Here is a 14,817-nt window from a genome sequence, read left to right on the forward strand (position 1 = left end):
ACGGCTGTGAGATCCCGCGGGCGGGCGGCTGCGCGAAGCCGGAGCGAGGGAGGGGCGGGGTCTGGGAGGCTGTAGGCGCCGGGAGGAGGGCCCAGCTGCCGCAAGGCTGGCGGGGAGAGGACCCAGCCTCCGCCCTCGCGCATCTCGGGGCCCGCTCCTCGGAGAGTCTACATTTTCTCCACGTGGTTACCTGCTGCCCAGGCGCCCCGCGATCTGAAACCCGGGTTCCCCGGCGCTTAGCGCAGGCACCTCCAGTGGGCGCGTCCCACCTCCCGGGGAGCCTCCCGCCGTGGGAATGGTCCCAGCTGCCCTCACCCCCACCCCCAAATCCTGTCTTTCCTTCTTATTCCCGCCACCTGCCTACAACCGCCTCCGCCATTCACAACATCTCTCCCACCATCTGTCAACTTCTAGTAAATGGCCGAGCTGTGACTTCGACCCTGGGCCTGGTGTGAAACACTTGGATGGAAGTTTCTATCCACAGGGATTCTCTCGAATTTACATTGTGTCCCCAGGGTAGTGTCTCAGAAGCCCAGGCTTGTTCTTAAGTTGAGCCTCTCTGCCACACATACTTCTCCGGGGCGACAACCTGGGCGCTCCTACATCAGAAACCTGCCCCCTCCCCTAAATTGCAGACAAGGTAATTAATCCGAGGTTCACAGTAAGGATGGGGCCAAGACCCATTTCTCTCTTGACCTCTGCCCTTGGCCCTCCACAGTTTTTTTCGGATTGCCCTATGTTGCGCAAGGAAACTCAGGACTGATCTTAGCCACCCCAGAGCCAGTCTTCTGAACTCCAGGCCTCCCACAACCTAGGAAATCGTCACCAGTCCCAGTTACCCCAGCGCTCACTCATCGGAGGCACTCTGAAACCGACAGAACACGTCTCTGTACGTAGTAGAGCGTAGGTTCCTCTGTCTCCCGGCAGAGAGACTTCAGGGAGAGGCAGAGTGACAGGTAAGGAAAGAGTTTACAGTATTACTATGGCGTGCTTGTGAGGCCTACAAGCCGGTGGGCAAGGGAGTGCCACACCTGGAGAACTTAGTGGGCTACAGTTTTATAATCAAAGGAAAAGTGGAGAGGGGGAGAAGACCACCTTCTTCCTCATTCCTGAGTAGATGGCAAGCTTCCATCATCAGCTCCTCCTCCATGGCAGGTGGGGGAGTTTTCTTGTCCCTACATGGTCAAGCCAGGACTGTCATGGCGCAATGGAAATGAGCAAAAAGGCGGTAACGTATGCTAAAAAAATGGTAAATCATCTCAGGTTTCAGTATAATGTCACCCTTTCCTTATATTTTTGTTTTCAGTGTGCCCAGAGGAGCATGTCCTAGGAATCATTAACCTACTGTGCTCACTGGGCAAGACATGGGTCTCATGCCACCATCGTTTTGTTGTTTGGGGGCATGTCTCATGCTTCTGTTGCATGGTTTTGTTGCTAAGCAAGGCTGCTTGGTTTTGTGGTTAAGCAAACATGCTTTCTTGAGTGATCATTAACTTACAGGGGTCTCCCATACCTTTTCTGTACTTAAAATCCCCTAGTGGGATTAACTAATCACCTACTTTATCCCTTTACTCTGTCCCTATCAACTATGCTAAATGCTTTATATGCATTACTCCATGGACACCTCTCCTGAGAAACTGAGGCCCAGAGATACGTAGGCTTTGCATGAGGTGCAAGTCACTTGCTTGGTGGTCACACAGGAAAGGGTTTAAGCCTCGGTTCCTCAGGTCCCCTCTGCCGGAAGCCTCAGAAAGGCACCACAACGCCATCGTGAGGACGGCGTGAGGTCCGTGCCTGCAGTGCCCAGTAAACGTTCAGCTCTCATTATTTGTACCATCTGCCTTTCGCAGCATTTTCTGCGGCAGGTTGTAAAATTGTTGTATTATTGGTAGCGTTTTTAGTATCGATCCACACACAGTCTCTTATCTGAAAGGCCTAGGACTAGATGGTTTGAATTCCGGATTTTTTATTTTTTATTTTTCAAATTTAGAAGGCAGTAGAATGCATATAACATATATACAGCATTCTGCAGTATTCCCAGTAGGATCAGGGCAGCATTCCATGATCACGTGATATTTCTGCGTTAAATCGTGTGTAGAAAGAAATACTTAGTGGAATAGTTATGAATACCTGATGTCAGTTCAGTCAGGTCTTATTGCTTGAAGAGATTGGGGCCTAATTTATGAAGAAAGTTTGTGGGTAAGAAACTATAACAATGTTTTTAAGTTGTTACTTATTTATTTATGTATTTATTTATTGGGCCTCACTGCACAGCCTGTGGGGTCTTAGTTCCCCGACCAGGGATGGAACCCAGGCCCGGTGCAGTGGAAGTGAAGAGTCCGAACCACTGGACCTCCAGAGAATTCCCTAGTTTTTTAAAAAAAATAAATTTATTTATTTATTTATTCATTTTTGGCTGCGTTGGGTCTTCGTTGCTGCACGCTGGCTTTCTCTAGTTGCAGTGAGAGGGGGCTACTCTTCGTTGCGGTGCGCGGGCTTCTCATTATGGTGGCTTCTCTTGCTGCAGAGCACGGGCTCTAGAGTGCAGGGTCAGTAGTTGCGGCACACGGGCTTAGTTGCTCCGCGGCATGTGGGATTTTCCCGGACCAGGGCTCGAACCCGTGTCCCCTGCATTGGCAGGCGGATTCTCAACCACTGCGCCACCAGGGAAGTCCCCTAGTTTGTTTTTTTTCTCTCTTTTTTTTTAATTGATAGCATTATTAAGCACCTGCTGTGAACCAGATGCAGACTACATAGATTATGTGGGTTTACAGACACTAAACAATTTATTTCAACACATAATACTGGTTTATTACAGATAAATGAGAAAAAACTCAGGGTATCCCCAAGAAAATAATTGGATTATCAAAGGATGTTAAAACCATTGGTAAAAGGTTGTTGGAGAACAGTCCAGAATTACTACCCAGCAGATGACTTATTCACTAGGGGAAAAAATGTACCTACCTAGTGAGGGGTGGTGGGTTTTGGCAGACACCCTCTTAACCAAGTGATCAAATAATATCCTCAGTAGTGGGACAGCATGACATCAAAGGTCTCTTGATGTGACACCACTATAGGAAGTATACAAAATTGCCTAAACAGAATTCTTGTTAAAAAAAAAATTTAAACCTACGTTTAATAATGAGAAAGCAATCAGTATTGAACACGCGGGATATACATAAGATAACTGGCCAGGACTTTTCAAAAAAAGTCAATATGAAAAACCAAAAAGGAGACCAAAGAGACATAACAATCAGATACAGTTCGTGCACCTTGATTGGGTCTTTTTTTAAAATAAATTTATTTATTTATGGCTGTGTTGGGTCTTTGTTGCTGCTCACGTACTTTCTCTAGTTGCAGAGAGCAGGGGCTACTCTTCATTGCAGTGCACGAGCTTCTCATTGCAGTGGCTTCTCTTGTTGCGGAGCACGGGGTCTAGGTGTGCAGGCTTCAGTAGTTGTGGCACATGGGCTTAGTTGCCCCGCAGCATGTGGGATCTTCCTGGGCCAAGGATCGAACCCATGTCCCCTGCATTGACAGGCAGATTCTTAACCACTGCGCCACCAGGGAAGTCCCCTTGACTGGGTCTTGAATTGGTGATTTCCTTTGGGTTCTGTCTTGCTCGGGGCTGGTTTTCTTTTCCTGTCTGATGATCTAGCTTGTTCCTTGCCATTCTCAACTGAGGAGCAAAGCTGGTGTCTGGTAGGTGATGGGACTGTGCTTCCTGTTATAAATGTTGGGCTGTTTTCCCGCCAGGTCTCAGGGTGAATGGGAGCTTTGTGTCTGGGTGTGGGGCTTGCTGCCGGGCTGGCCTCACATGTGGATGGTGAGAGACCAGAAGCCCCACTTCCAGCTGCCCCTCCCCTCCTCCACAAGCGCCAAAATAGGACTGGCTTTTTCCAGAAGCTGACACCTAGCCTAGTTACCACCTCAGGCTGGCAGAGAGCTGGATCTCTTTAGGGAAGCGCCCTTCGATTCTTGTTTTCCTGCCCATGAATGTTGGGTGGCCTGTGCCCTGGGGAACGGGGGAGGAGGGGGTGACGGAAGCATGGAAAAACTATCATCTGAGCCTGCCTTGGCCATTTTTTCTCACTCCTGCCTACTCCCTACAACCCGGGTCATGCTGGGCTCCCTCTTCCCTGCAGTCTTGTCCTGAATGCGATGACCTCTTCACTCTAATTCATGTCCCCAAGCCTCTACCAGGTTTGTCTACCAGAAAAGTGTGGGAAGCTCTTACATGTGGATGGTCTCTGTAGTAGCTGAATAAAGACCCCTTGAACATATCCGTGTCCTAATCCTTGGGACCCGTGAACATTGCCGAATGTGGCACAAAATATTTTACAGACTTCTAACCTCCAGAACTGTAAAAGAATAACTTTTGTTGTGTTAAGCCATTGAGTTTATGCTAATTCGTTACAGCAGCAACAGGAAATGAATCCAGTCTCCTCCCCCATCCCTTTGTACTGTCAGCTTATTTCCTTTTTTATTCCATTACTTTATAGAAATGGGAGTGTATCATAACCTCTAAGGTGCTAAGACGGTGGGCTCTGGGTCAGACTTTAATCTCCTGGTGACACCGCTGATTACTGAGTGACCCAAGGCAGGTCACTTTGTTGTCTCACTGTGTTGTCATTTTCCTTGTGGCATGAAGGTCAAACTGGATGACGCAGAAGTCGCCTCCAGCTTCTATCAGGCCTACAGATCTGTTTTGTTTAGCTTTCAGTGTTTCAAAGTTTCTCATTGTATTTATTTTGAATTGGATAATATACTTACACGGTATAAAAATTTAAAAGTATAAAAAAGGTTTCTAGGGCTAATCTCTCTTCTACCACTGCCCTCAGCTACCCCGGTTTTCCGCTCGACTCAGACATGTTCTTGCAGAGATTTTCTATACATGTACAAGGAATAATGCAGACACACACTCTCTTCAAATAAACAATAACATACCATATACTCCCTGTTTGACACTTTGCTTTTACCGTATAATATATATTAAAAAAATTCTTTTCCTTTATGGTGTATTACAGGATATCGAATATAGTTCTCTGTGCTCTACAATAGGACCTTGTTGTTTATCCATTCTATATATAATCGTTTGCATCTGCTAATCCCAAACTCCCAATCCATCCCTCCCCCACCTCCCCTCATTTAATATACTTTGATGATCTTTCCATATCATTACATAGAGAGCTTCCTTATTTATTTACTTTTATGTATGGGGGTACCCCATGTTTTACTCTCATCCTTTACTGATGGAAATATAGGGTATTTCTAATATTTTATTGTTACCAACAGTGCTGTCATATACAGTGTGTGTCGTCATAGTATGTGTATATTTCTAAAAGTGGAACTGCTGGGTCACAAGATATGTGCATGGTTGTAATTTTAAAAAGGAACAATGACAAGTGTTGCTGAGGGTGCGGGTAAATCGGAACCCTCATACACTGCTGCTGGTGAAAACATACAATGGTGTAGCTGCTTTGGACAACAATCTGACAGTTCCTCAAAAAGTTGAACTTAAGAGTTCTCATAAAACCCGCAATTCCACTCCTAGGTATATACTGTAGAGAAAGAAAAACTTATCTCCACACAAAAACTTGTACACAAGTGTTCATAGCAGGATTATTCATGATAGCCAAGAGATGGAAACAACCCAAGTGTCCATTAATTAATGAACAGATAAACATAATGTGATATTTCCACGCAATGGAATTATTGAAATGGGATTACTGAGCCAGAAAAAGAAATGAAGTATGGATACATGTGACCACATGGATGAACCTTGAAATCATGTTGATAAGTTAAAGCAGCCAGACACAGAAGACCACATGCTGTACTGATTCCATTTACATGGAAATGACCAGAATAGGCAAATTTACAGAGGCAGAAAGTAGACTAGTGGTTGCCAAGGGCTGGAGGAATTGCAGAGAACGGGGAGATGATAATGTTCTGGAATTAGGTAGTGGTGATGATTGCACAAGATTGTAAATATACTAGAAACCACAGACTCAAACACTTTAAAATGATTGTTTGTTTTTAAAATGATTAATTGTTTTGTTATGTGAATTCTATCTCAATAAAAAAGTGATACTTACGAAAAAGTACGTGCATAAAATTTTTTTAGCTACTGCAGAATTACCCATTACTCACCAGTAATGTATGCAAACAGCCATTTATCCATGCTGCTGGATTTGCCAACAACCATGGGGCTTGCGTGTAAACAGGAATACTAACTAATCTTTGTTCTTTGATAAAATCGTTAAGCAGTTATTCTTCTATATCAGAATTCCCTAACCAATTAAACACTCCTTCCAAATGCAATCACTTAAACCCTTCACAAATCTAATACCAGATCTTTGCAAATGTTGTAAATACCTTAACGAATAGATGAGGCAATTGTGTGATATTATAATGATTATAAAACTAATTACTTGTACTGACACATGTCACAAATGTGCTGACACCATGGGTTTGAATTTGCTTCTTTACGATGGCTGTTCCAATGTGTATTCTTCTTTCCTGTTGGGAGTATGATTTTTATTTGCCAATGTAAAGAGTCAGAGTTATTGCCTCAGAGCTGCTGAGGTTTTGGGTGGGAGTGGAACCAGTTTTGGGATGGCCGTTGATTCAGGACCAGTGATGGGATGGGAGAGCACCCACCACAGCGGCCCACTGACGTGGCCTTTCCTCAAGACTGTCCACGGTATTGGCTCTGAACAAGCAGATAGGCTGGCACTCTTTGTTCTGAGCAGGATCTGTTTCTTTTTCTTCTTTCTTTCGTTTTTTAATATTTATTTGGCTGAGTCGGGTCTTAGTTGCGACACGCGGGCTCTTCATTGTGGCGCGTGGGCTTAGTTGCCCTGCAGCATGTGGGATTCTAGTTCCCCAAACAGGGATTGAACCCGAGTCCCCTGCATTGGAAGGCGGACTCTTAACCACTGGACCGCCAGGGAAGTCCCTGAGCAGGACCTGTTTCTATACAGTCAAATCCAAAGCCTTTCGTCAGTGTGGCTTAATAAAACCCCAACTTATTTTTTTTAATAAATTTATTTATTTATTTATGTTTGGCTGCGTTGGGTCTTCCTTGCTGTGCACAAGCTTTCTCTAGTTGCGGCGAGCGGGGGCTACTCTTTGTTGCAGTGCACGGGCTTCTCATTGCGGTGGCTTCTCTTGTTGCAGAGCACGGGCTCTAGGCGCGCGGGCTTCGGTAGTTGTGGCACACGGGCTCAGTAGTTGTGGCTCGCGGGCTCTAGAGCGCAAGCAGTAGTTGTGGCACACGGGCTTAGTTGCTCCGCAGCATGTGGGATCTTCCTGGACCAGGGCTCAAACCCGTGTCCCCTGCATTGGCAGGTGGATTCTTAACCACTGTGCCACCAGGGAAGTCCTTAACTGTTTAATTTTCTTTGGACACCCAACAGAAGCTTCTAAAAAGCGAAACCTTCCCAAGTACTTAACTCTTACAATAAATTACAATAGTGTCAAGATCTTTTAAATATTCTAGTACCATTTACTCTGTTTGAAAAATTCCCTTTCACGTTTCAGTGACAAATTACAAGTCTAAAATAATGTATTACTCAATTACACACTTCAAGTTGGAAGACTTACATTTACAGGACACATTGGTCACATTTTCTCCTATACCAAATTCTCTTAAACATTTCAAATATATTAAATACCAAATATCCCAGATGATTCTTAAACATAACACAAAAGTATTAATTCTGTGGGTTCACCTGACTTTCTCTGTTTGTAAGCCTTCTTACAACTAACTGGGCATTAAAAGACACTCTTAAGGAGGGGCTTCCCTGGTGGCGCAGTGGTTGAGAATCTGCCTGCCGATGCAGGGGACACGGATTCGAGCCCTGGTCTGGGAAGATCCCACATGCCGCGGAGCAACTAGCTCCGTGAGCCACAACTACTGAGCCTGCGTGTCTGGAGCCTGTGCTCTGCAACAAGAGAGGCCAAGATAGTGAGAGGCCCGCGCACCGCGATGAAGAGTGGCCCCCGCTTGCCGCAACTAGAGAAAGCCCTCGCACAGAAACGAAGACCCAACGCAGCCATAAATAAATAAATAAAAATGAATATCTGCTTTAAAAAAAAAACAACAAGACACTCTTAAGGAAAATTTTACTAGTGAGGTGAGGTTGATTCTTGGCCAGGAATTTGGGACTGGAACAGGAGCTCTGACTTGCTGGTTATGAAAAAACCCACGGGGCCCTTTTTAAATAGTTACCAAAACAAAGCGGCTTCACAGGCTACCAAGTTCTTGTCCCCTGGGTTGCATCCCAGGTCGGGGTGTACCATTACCTGCCATGTGTGCCATTTCACAGCCAGTGAAATCAGAGGAAGTCTGCGGCACTAGACGGGTTGTTCACATCCGGATTGGCATCAGCTGGTCTGTCGACTGCCCAGCTCTATTCTGCATTCTTTCCTAAGTCTCACTGTTGGGCCTGGCCATAACCCCTGGAGATAGCTAAATGATGTCCAGTGTGTTAATGGCATCATGCAGCATCCCTTTGCCTGGCTCTGCTCCTGGCCAGGCTGAAGTCAGGGCTGTGACCCGGAGATGAACAGGGATGTCTTAGAAGGTCCCACAGGGATTGGAGATCAGAGATTTGGAGATTGTCCCTGGGAGGGATCAACCTTCACTATTATGGCAACGGAATGGGAGTGTGGCAAGGGTACAACCAGCCTGGAATTAACCACCCTGGGTGTGGGGGGAGCAGCTGAGCTCAAATTGTTTTTGTTTTTGTTTTTGTTTTGGCGATGCCATGTGGCTTGTGGGATCTTAGTTCCCTGACCAATGATTGAACCCGGGCCACGGCAGTGAAAACGCTGAGTCCTAACCACTGGACCGCCAGGGAATTCCCTAGGTTCAAATTCTTAAAAACCCCAGAGGCCCCATGGCCTGGAGGAGGGGATGCAAGGGGCCGACGTGGAGGAAGATCAGAGATCAGGCTCTTGGGGAGCTGCTGGAGGGGGACAGTGGAAGGATGGCAGGACGCTGGCCAAGTGAATTCACAGCCCAGCCAAGAGGGGGTGAGGAGGCAAATGAGTCAGCCTGGCCATGAGCACCTACTGCATGCAGCGCCTACTATGTGCGGAGCGCCTTTCTGGGTCCTGCTGTCTCCGAACTAGATGAATCATAACTGAGGTGAGAGGTAATCCTGCACGGGACCAGAGCCAGGTGGTGACAGAGATGGGGCCGATTTTGCATGTATTTTGAAGGGCTCCAGAGCACGTGGGCTTAGTTGCCCCGTGGCATGTGGGATCTTAGTTCCCCGACCAGGGCTCGAACCCGTGTCCCCTGCATTGGTAGGTGGATTCTTAACCACTGGACCACCAGGGTAGTCCCGGATTGAAATTTTTTATGACTGTTTAAATGTTAAAATAAGGATGCTGCTAAGTGTTCTACGAACCCCAGGACAGCCCCTTACGGCCAAGGATCAGCCAGGCCAAGACGGCAGTAGTGCTGAGGGTGAGAAACCCTGCCCTAGAGACACTTGTGCCCATGACCCCAGAGGCATGTATGAGAATGTTCATTGCAGCAGTGAGTAATAATAATCCCCAAACTAAAGACAACACGCATGTCCGTCAAGAGTGGAACAGACGCACATATTGTAGTTTATTCACATAATGAACAAAATTAACAAGCGATAGCTATTTCATCAAAATGGGTGAATCCCACTTCGTTGTTGAATGAAAGAAGCAGGTCACAGAATACATGCTGTATAATTCAAAAGCAATATATATATATATATATATATATATATATATATATATATATGAAATACATAGATACAAAACACTAAAAGCACACACACACACACACATCAAGAGATTATTACCAAAAATCAAGATGTTGATGATCTCTGAGTAAGCTGGAAGGGGAAAGACGGGGAAGGACCCACAAGGGGCTTCTAAGGCACTGGCAATGTTCTATTCCAGAACTTAGTTGGTGGACAGATAAATATTTATTTTATTTTTGTTTAAAAATAAACACACATGGGACTTCCCTGGTGGCGCAGTGGCTAAGAATCCGCCTGCCAATGCAGGGGACACGGGTTTGAGCCCTGGTCCAGGACGATCCCACATGCCGCGGAGCAACTAAGCCTGTGCACCACAACTACCGAGCCTGCGCTCTAGAGCCCTCGAGCCACAACTACTGAAGCCTGTGCGCCTAGAGCCGGTGCTCCGCAACAAGAGAAGCCACCGCAATGAGAAACACGTGCACAGCAACAAAGAGTAGCCCTTGCTCGCCGCAACTAGAGAAAGCCCATGCGCAGCAACGAAGACCCAACACAGCCAAAAACAAACAAATAAATAAATAAATAAATAAATAATAAACACACATAACATCCACATTTTTGACACGTAGGGTTTCCTAGGAAACAGACTTTGAGGTAGAGATTTGCAGCCCAAATAGCTGGTTTCTGGGAAGAGCTCTCTGGGGCAACATTTATAAGGAAGAGAGGAGGCAGGAAAGGCACAGGGAGAAGTTGACGTGGTTGCAGCAGGGCCTCAGTCCATCCTACAGGGAAACTGGAGTGGGATGGCCTTCTGGGTTGTCCCTAATTGAGGCATGGAGTCAGGCTTTTTTTTTTTTTTTAATGTATTAATTAATTTATTTTGGCTGCACAGGATCTTCGTTGTGGCATGTTTAGCTGCACATGTGGGATCTAGTTCCCCGACCAGGGATCGAACCCGGGACCCCTGCATTGGGAGCGTGGAATCTTACCCACTGGGCCACCAGGGAAGTCCCTGGAGCCAGGCTTTTGTCCCCTCATTGACCAGACTTGGAATATGGGCTGCCCCTAGGAAAGGGACATAAGCTTGAGCGAGATGGTTCTCTTCAGCTGAGGGCATTGCCCAGAAAGACGCTCAGCTCTAAGCCATCAGCTGCCAACACCCCTGACAGCTGGTGGAAAGAATTCCTCCATCCTGAAGAGGGGATTTGGGTGGCATATCATAGCAACCAGTCCACTTTCCTACCTATGACAATTTCACATCAAAAAAAATTTTTTTTAATCTACTAATGTGACACACCGTATTATCAAATTAAGGGAGATGAAACATTAGATGGAGTTCAACACTCATTTATAACAAAACCTTTGTGACCAACTAGAGATAAAAGGGAAGCATCAGCGTGATATAAGGACCCCACTGGAAACCTTAAAAATATCCAAGTTAATTAGAAAAATTCCCTGTAAAGAACAAAAATGAAATTTCAGCCCGTCTGCTAGATTAAAGATCAACATACAAAAATATCATTAAGACTCCTCTAATAATAGCAATGACCAATTAGAAAATATAATTCTTAAAAAAGATTCCATTCTCTTATACAACAGAAAAGTAAGGTGCATAGCCCAAATGCCAAGGAAAGATGTTCAAGTTCATTTTGGAGTAAATTATGAGACTTCATTAAAGGATGACAAAGATGACCTCAACAGGGAGACAGATGCTATGTCATAGAGTAGTTAAGATGAATGAATGAGACCAGACACAAAAGGACAAATATTGTAAGATTCCACTTTTATGAGGTGACTGGAATAGGCAATTTTATAGAGACAGAAAGTAGGATAGAGGTTACCAGGGGCTGGGGGTGGGGAGGAAGAATGGGGAGTTATTGTTTAATGGGTACAAAATATCTATTTGAGATGATAAAAAAGTTCTGGAATGGATAGTGGTGGTTGTACAACATTGTGAATGTACCCAGTGCCACCGAATTGTATGCTTAAAAATGGTTCATGCTATGTTTATTTTACCACAATAAAATAAAGAGTCTCAGGGAAACAACTCCTGAGGGAACCATGTAAAAACAATTTTTAATGAATTAGATACACATAAATCCATATGGATACATGTAAGGACTGTAATGTTCAGTGAAAAAAGCAAGTTGCAAAAGATGAGTATGAAAATATGACATTCTCTGTGTTCATTAGAATTTGGGTTTGGCTGTGTAAAATAGACACTCGAAATCATAGTAACTTAAACAAGATATAAGTTTATTTTCAAATGGGACCTAATGAAACTTAAAAGCTTTTGCACAGCAAAGGAAACCATAAACAAGACAAAAAGACAACCCTCAGACTGGGAGAAAATATTTGCAAATGAAGCAACTGACAAAGGATTAATCTCCAAAATTTACAAGCAGCTCATGCAGCTCAATATCGAAACAACAAACAACCCAATCCAAAAATGGGCAGAAGACCTAAATAGACATTTCTCCAAAGAAGATATACAGATTGCCAACAAACACATGAAAGAATGCTCAACATCATTAATCATTAGAGAAATGCAGATCAAAACTACAATGAGGTATCATCTCACACCGGTCAGAATGGCCATCATCAAAAAATCTACAAACAATAAATGCTGGAGAGGGTGTGGAGAAAAGGGAACCCTCTTGCACTGTTGGTGGGAATGTAAATTGATACAGCCACTATGGAGAACAGTATGGAGGTTCCTTAAAAAGCTAAAAATAGAACTACCATACGACCCAGCAATCCCACTACTGGGCATATACCCTGAGAAAACCAGAATTCAAAAAGAGTCATGTACGAAAATGTTCGTTGCAGCTCTATTTACAATAGCCAGGACATGGAAACAACCTAAGTGTCCACCAACAGATGAATGGATAAAGAAGATGTGACACATATATACAATGGAATATTACTCAGCCATAAAAAGAAACGAAATTGAGTTATTTGTAGCGAGGTGGATGGACCTAGAGTCTGTCATACAGAGTGAAGTAAGTCAGAAAGAGAAAAACAAATACCGTATGCTAAAACATATATATGGAATCTAAGGAAAAAAAAAAAAAAGGTCATGAAGAACCTAAGGGCAAGACGGGAATAAAGACACAGACCTACTAGAGAATGGACTTGAGGATATGGGGAAGGGGAAGGGTAAGCTGTGACAAAGTGAGAGAGTGGCATGGACATATATACACTACCAAACGTAAAATAGATAGCTAGTGGGAAGCAGCCGCATAGCACAGGGAGATCAGCTCGGTGCTTTGTGACCACCTAGAGGGGTAGGATAGGGAGGGTGGGAGGGAGGGAGACGCAAGAGGGAAGAGATATGGGAACATATGTATATGTACAACTGATTCACTTTGTTATAAAGCAGAAACTAACACACCATTGTAAAGCAATTATACTCCAATAAAGATGTTCAAAAAAAAAAAGATATAAGTTTATTTCTCTCTAAGGGCAAATTCAGGAGTAGGCTGTGCAGGTTGGGCATGGTGGCTCTAGGATCTAAGCTGCTTCTGGCTTCTCATTCTGCCAACATTAATTGGGATGCGGCTGTTGTCCTCATGACCCGCGATGTAACTACAGCCATCACATCTACTTTCCGAGAAGCAGGAATGCTGAAGAAGGTATAGAAAAGGCATGCTGCCCCCCCACCCTAAAGTCATATCTTAGAAGTTTCCCATCACTTTCCCTATGTTCCACCAGCTGGCATGTAGTCACATGGCCACACTTGGCTTCAAGGGAAGCTGGGAAATATAGCTTTTATTTTAGGAAGCCTTGTGATCAGAGATATCAAGGGCAGAATGGACATTGGAGGACATCAAGTAGTTAATCTCACATGGTGCATGACAGAGACTGCTAACTTCATCAGTTTCCTCATATCCATTTTCCCTTTCTATTTTTTTTTTAAATTTTATTTATTTATTGGCTGTGTTGGGTCTTCGTTGCTGTGCGCGGGCTTTCTCTAGTTGTGGCGAGTGGGGGCTACTCTTCGTTGTGGTGTGCGGGCTTCTCATTGCGGTGGCTTCTCTTGTTGCGGAGCACGGGCTCTAGGCGCGCAGGCTCAGTAGTTGTGGCGCACGGGCTTAGTTGCTCCGCGGCATGTGGGATCGTCCTGGACCAGGGCTCGAACCCGTGTCCCCTGCATTGGCAGGCGGATTCTTAACCACTGTGCCACCAGGGAAGCCCTCCATTTTCCCTTTCTTCCTTTTACTATTAAAAGCCCGCAAGTTTTAGCTGGCCACCCAGCCACAAACTACTTTTCCCAGTCTCCTTTGCAGCTAGATGTGGCCATGTGACTAAGTTCAGGCCAATGGGATATGAGATATGAGTAGAGCTATCGTATGTGACTTCTAGCTCATCTCCTTGAAAACAAACCCAATTTCCCATACTTCCCCTTCTCCCCTTACCCACTGGTTGGGACAGAGCAATTTTAGCAGCTTTCTTGGATCTGGAGATGGAAGACACATGTTGAAGATGGTAGAAATGATAAGTCAAGGATAAGAGCCATCTACCTGCCCCAGACCGCCCACCAACTTATAAATTATTAAATAAGATATGAGCTTCCATGTTGTTGTAGATACTGTGTGTTCAAGTCTGTTACAACAGCCTAAGCTGCATCTTAATTAATATAGAAATTGATACCAGAAGTGGAACGCTGATGTAGAAAATAAAACTCTAAGACATGTGGCATTGTCTTAGTGATCATGCAGCAGGTGGCAAAGACTGGCTATTGTAGGATGAGAACCGGTGACCTTTATTGTGCCAGGAGAAAACATTCTGTAGAACTCTCTTCTTTGACAATGAGGTTAGCAGCCCATTGTTCACCTGAGCTTGTAGCCCTAGGGAACTGGTTGGAAAACTCAGAGTATTGTTGGTGTGTATACTGCCCATTTTTGCTTTTTGCAATATCCTTATAAGAGAGATGAGCTCAGGCAGGAACTGGCCAGTTTGTAAGTAGAGATGGAAGGAACTGGACTCTACTAAGGGATTCTTCTCTGCCTGTGGCCTGTAGTCTGAGATAACAAGGCTCCAGACACTCACCACCTAGTAAAGTTGG

Source organism: Balaenoptera acutorostrata, chromosome 19 (assembly GCF_949987535.1).
Source record: "Balaenoptera acutorostrata chromosome 19, mBalAcu1.1, whole genome shotgun sequence".
NCBI classification, from domain to species: domain Eukaryota; kingdom Metazoa; phylum Chordata; class Mammalia; order Artiodactyla; family Balaenopteridae; genus Balaenoptera; species Balaenoptera acutorostrata.